The following is a 5,964-nucleotide window of genomic DNA, read 5'->3' as shown; positions in this document are numbered from 1 at the left end:
CATGCAAGTGCTGATATATGAAATCAGCCTTTAAAACAGCTTATTTTAATGCTTTATTCAAGGCAAGAAAATAGCTGGGGAGTTCAGCGTGTGTTTGAATATGCAGCATCAGCAAAGCTCACTGCCGCCCCATTCCAGCCCTTTCTGCCTCTTTCAAAACCCCTTTTCATGCCTTAAAGAACCTTGATAAAATGATACAACCTTTTCGTTGAAGTTGTCACCTCAGTTACATCTGCCAAAAACAATCAGCATTTCAAATACCCAAATCAAATCCCTGCAGTGGACAGCTGACCAAGCCAGAAGAATCTTCGCTTTTCTATTCTGTTAGTTTAAAAAAAAAAACAGAATCTATCAAACCGGGCACAATGGCAGCGACAGCAATTCGCTAAGAAACATTTTGACAATGGATTCTCTTTTCAGTGGCATTCAGAGATGTACGCACAATTTAATACCCACAAACAATCAGCGCTGTGAATGGATCCAGAGATATTATAGTTTATTTATTTTTCTATTTATTGTCTGCCTCATTGTTCCTGAGTGATGGAAAGGCAGTCAATGGCCCATATCACTTAAAACATATTATCAAACTGTGTCATCCTGTCCCATGGCACAAGTTTAATTAATTCCAGCCCTGAATAACAGTATTCCCCTGCTTGGTCAGAGGTGATTATAAAAGTGCAGATTTAATTGTCTGAATACAACAGCTCTACTCCTGCATACACAAACACGACACTTACTTCCAGAGCAAGTATTATTAAAACTAATGGGAATATTACAAATATTGTATCAACAGCAATCCAAATATAATTTATCTAATTTAAACAACTTATAGCAAGCAAGATTCAAGGGGAATCCAAATTTTCCTACTTTATAGTAAGTAGTGTAGTACCGCTATGGCAACCCCTAACGGGAGCAGCCGAAAGAAGATAGTAAATTTGTCCTGAGAAAAAGAGCACTCAGGACATTGCTGCCTTGTATAAGTAGCATGTAGGGATGGGACAATATGGCTCTCACAATTCGGTACGATATACAGTTCACAATTCGATTTTCTCGATTCAAAATGACAATACTTAAATGACAAAGTATGGAAGAAACTTATTTAATTATGCACAAAATGAACATCATTTCTCATTAAAGTTCTATAATACACAATTTAAATGCTCAAAGTTTAGAGTTTCTTATATACCTTTCACTATAAGAATATCACAAACAAATAAGACTTCAAAGAGTGGACCACATTTAGGCTGAGCAGGTGCAGAACAAGCAATAGAACTGAACCAGTCCCGAAAAAGTGTGTGAAAATGTTTGGTTTTAATAATTCTTTAATAATTTTAACTTTTTTAAAATATAAAAATTCTATCAATAATATAATTTCTTGAAATTGTATATATAATGATATGTGCTGCCAATGTTTGAAATAATATTACTTGTAAATTGTACACATTAAGTTTACATAAATTTGTATAACAAGCGCTATAATGGTCACTTTAAGAGCACTTTTGGCATTGATTTTGAAAATATGACTGATCATGCAAAAAAAACTGTCTTTTATTTAAGGACAATGATCATATGAAGCCATTTATCTTCACATAGTTGTTTGGCTCCTTTTTAAATCATAATGATAACAGAAATCACCCAAATGGCCCTGATCAAAAGTTTACATACCCTTGAATGTTTGGCCTTGTTACAGACTCACAAGGTGACACACACAGGTTTAAATGGCAATTAAAGGTTAATTTCCCACACCTGTAGCTTTTTAAATTGCAATTAGTGTCTGTGTATAAATAGTCAATGAGTTTGTTAGCTCTCACGTGGATGCACTGAGCAGGCTAGATACTGAGCCATGGAGAGCAGAAAAGAACTGTCAAAAGACCTGCGTAACAAGGTAATGGAACTTTATAAAGATGGAAAAGGATATAAAAAGACATCCAAAGCCACAGGTGTGGGAAATTAATGTTTAATTGCCATTTAAACCTGTGTGTGTGTGTGTCACCTTGTGTGTCTATAACAAGGCCAAACATTCAAGGGTATGTACATTTTTGATCAGTGCCATTTGGGTGATTTGTTATCATTATGATTTAAAAAGGAGCCAAACAACTATGTGATAAATGGCTTCATATGATCACTGTCCTTCAAGAGTTTTGTTTTTTGCATGATCAGTCATATTTTCAAAATCAATGCCAAAATGTCACATTTCTGCCAGGGTATGCAAACTTTTGAGCACAACTGTGTGTGTGTGTGTGTGTATATATATATTATATATATATATATATATATATATATATATATATATATATATATATATATATATATATATATATATATATATTAATCTGATTGTAAAGAACAGAAAAGATTTTAAGACACATTCAGTGAAGCTGGAGTGCAGGATTTCATCTTTGAACACATTACACGGATGAAAATGTCAGTTTTAATCTCAAGCACTTTAACAAAAAGCGATTTTATTCCAGTACTTTGTGGAAAATTTCTAAAAGCTAAATTCAGATGCTTTAAACACTTCAGGGACCTTGTGCGAACTCTTAAAAAGTGTAGAAAAAAAGTGCAGCAAATTAAGTGATCGAGAGATTATGATGTTTGACGGGTCATTTCACTTAAGGTCACAGGGATAGAAAACAAGGTTTCAAGTTTCGAAATATCGAGTTCTGCCTCGATATGGTCAGTCATTTTTTTTTTCCTTCTTCAAATTCAATACATCGTCCCATCCCTAGTGTGGCAGAGCGCTGGGGGCGCTAAGGTAAGTTAGAATACTCGACTACGCCACTCTGGGAATAATTTTCTAGAAGCTAAGCTCTAGCACACACACACACACACACACACAGGTTCGCTTCCAAATGAGGGCAAGAGATGTGGGTGCAAAATACAAATAGAACACTTATTTTTTTATTCACAATACCAAAAATACAAAACCCTTTAAAATCAGTTTCCCACCATCCACGTGAGGATACTTCCACACCTCCAAAATGAAGAATACATGCAAATACCTATATGTAGAAGCAGGCACTCTGACAAGAGATGCAATTAAACAAAATAACCAAAAACATGGAGCTGTGGCTTACCAGCAGAAAGTACAGGAGAATTTATCCATGAAGAACACACACACACATACTCTCTTTCTACCCAGGGTCCACAGCTCTAAGTCGAGAGCTAGGAGCCGTGTCAACATCAGCGAGGCTTTTCAGCAGTGGAGAGACCTCCGAGAGGTAAAAGGCTTGAAGACAGATGCAAAAGTTGTGCTTTTTCCCCTCGATAGGTGGGTAAAATTTTTTTGCCGTTTCACAGAACCCATATATGCTGTTGTTATGACGTTAGATTTAATAGCAGGAGAGTTGTGAGTTTCTGGAGCTGGTGTGCATAAAACAGTCTCATCTTGGCAGCAGCAACTTACTGTAGCAACAGTTTGCTAACCCACTACATAGCTAACGTTATTTACATTACTTGTGGTGTTGTGGTTCACTCTAATCGTCTAATGGTATTTGTCTGCACAACATTTGCAAAGGGTTTTATAGCTATGAAGATATAAAAACATGTTTGGTAGCACCCTCTTTGGTCACTGTGGTTTTGTATGCGTTACTGTAAAATCAAACTAAACAACTAACTCTCGCTAGTTCTAGTTGCTGCGTTTTGCATGCTGTTTTTGTGCTTGCCTGTCGTTTATTAACCGAACTGTTATTGTCGTTCCCTTGGCAATGCATGAATTTGGGGGGGCCGGAGCTTCAAAAGGAGCACTGAAGGGAGGGGTGCATTTGTTTTGGCAGTTGAGTTCGAATATCAGCAGTGTGTCTTAGGAATCGTCGAGTGCACCTTTAAACCACCCCCAATTAAAATTGTGGGTAAACGATAAAATGCCCAGTCTAATGGACTTCCCACCCAAACTGGATCTCTACAGCAAGTGAAAACCAGTGAAAGGCAAAAGCTTATCTGGGTCCCCCTTTTCCACAGCCAAACCATACCTGGTCTCCTCTCACACCTCACCCTCGAGATGGTCAAACAAAAAGAATGCTTGGTCAGTGGTGGAAAGATGAAGAGCCCACGTACACACCTGAGCCTCCTCCACCCACTCGTTAATGTCAGTACCTGACCAGTTACAAAATTTTGGACACTTTCTGTCCCTAGGGACAAAACGGTCAACTTGAGATGAACTGGCACCAACCAGCAGAGGATTTACAGATGCAGTGACATGGAGACAAGATGGATTAATACTCAAACCAGGCTGTACAACAGGTACTGGTTCCTGCCACAGTCTTTTGTTTCTGAATTTAATTGAGCTACCAACTCCCTCAATTCATCTTCCATTTTTACAGGTCACTCAACCACTTACCACTAAAGGGTAAAACATAAGGGAGGGCCAGGATGTCCACAGGAATTGGATGAATCGTCTCACCTACCGTAATGGAAGGTCGCTGCGGTCTTGCTCCTATCAACAGAATAGCAAACAAAAACCTCCCAAAACAATGGTTTGTCTGTACAATGAAAAAAAAAAAAAAAAAAAAAAAAAAAGCCCATGTCTCTGCCCTAAACCAGTAGGAACATCCTGCCGACTACACCAGATTGTGGCGGCGTGCTGGGGGTGCTAAGGTAAGTTAGGAGGATACTCGACAATGCCACCCTGGGAATAATTTGCTAGAAGCGAAGAACTAGCACAAGGACAAACAGGTTCGCTCCCAAATGAGGGCAAGAGACGTGGGTGCAAAATACAAACAGAACACCTCATTTTTCACAATACCAAAAGTACATTAAAATGCAAAACCCTTTAAAATCAGTTTCCCACCATCCACGTGAGGATACTTCCACACCTCAGACTAAAATCTCATAAGAGTCCAGAATGAGGAATACATGTAAATATCCATGTAAAAGCAGGCACTCTGACAAGAGATGTAATTAAACAAAAACAAGGAGCTGAGGCTTACCGGCAGAAAAGGACAGATACAGGTGGACTTATAACACACACAAAGGTGATAAACACTACATGCAATGAGAAAACAAGCCGCCACCACTAGGGGGAGGTAAAACCTTTCTGCCCGGGGTCCTCAGCACCTAAAAAAAAAAAAAAAAAAAAAACTGAAACACAAGATCTAAACACCAAACAAAAGACAAAAGGCTTAAAAAAAATGCAATCCTTCAAGGGTAAGTACTTCAGAGCATATATCCAAATCGCCGATTAACTGGAATACATGAGGCTACACATTACTAAACAAATCAGTCAGCCCCTTAAACATCACTACCACCGGCAAATACAGGAAATAAACCATAACTGGGGGTTGAGCAGTCGATGTAAGTGCAGGTGAAAGCACAAGGAAATGCAAAATCTAACAAAGAAAACAAACTATAGCTAATACTATAGCAAAGGCTTTTAGCCAAACCGCTAATGCCATTACACCATAGTCATGTAGCCAAAAAGCTACCACAACATACCTTATGCAAGACAGAAGACAAGTGATAACCAAACAGGGGCAGTACTCACAATGACGCATACCCCAAGTGATGCAGTCCAGCCCCAAAACGGGTGGCCACACAACTGGTGACACACTCACAGGTGACATGTCTGAGCCTTATTATACATAAGGTACATGGGTGCTGATTGGTTAATTATAACCAGTCACATGATGGGGGTTGACAAATCTCTTTTAAAGGGATGTGACAGCCTATCCTGCTACACTAGTAACGCTTTACATTTTTGGATTACTCTTAATAAAATTTATTAATTATATTACACTGTCACTTTTTAAGAAAAGTTAACCATTTTAAATTGTGTTTGTCTGTAAATAAATTAAATACACAGAAAGTGTTTGTTTTTTTTAGTGTACAGTAAATTAACATTTTTATAGACTGTGATGACGCACTTCCACCTTAACTGAACCTTTACTAAGCTCCGCTGTTGCTCGCTTTGACAAGCTTTTGGAGAACTTCCCATGGGAATGAATGGGAGATTGCCGTGAATGGCTC

General features: G+C 38.3%; 1 long non-coding RNA gene across 1 annotated transcript; it reads left to right on the top strand.

The window, feature by feature from the left end:
* The first annotated feature begins 3,157 nt into the window (after nt 1-3,157).
* On the top strand, nt 3,158-5,707 carry LOC127433132 (uncharacterized). The gene is made up of 3 exons (XR_007895851.1): nt 3,158-3,271; nt 3,961-4,242; nt 4,323-5,707. It is a non-coding gene; the product is annotated as an uncharacterized LOC127433132 (long non-coding RNA).
* Nucleotides 5,708-5,964: the final 257 nt, after the last annotated feature.

The sequence above is a fragment of the Myxocyprinus asiaticus genome, chromosome 42, assembly GCF_019703515.2.
Source record: "Myxocyprinus asiaticus isolate MX2 ecotype Aquarium Trade chromosome 42, UBuf_Myxa_2, whole genome shotgun sequence".
Lineage (NCBI taxonomy): Eukaryota > Metazoa > Chordata > Actinopteri > Cypriniformes > Catostomidae > Myxocyprinus > Myxocyprinus asiaticus.
This window is presented reverse-complemented; position numbering and strand designations above follow the sequence as displayed.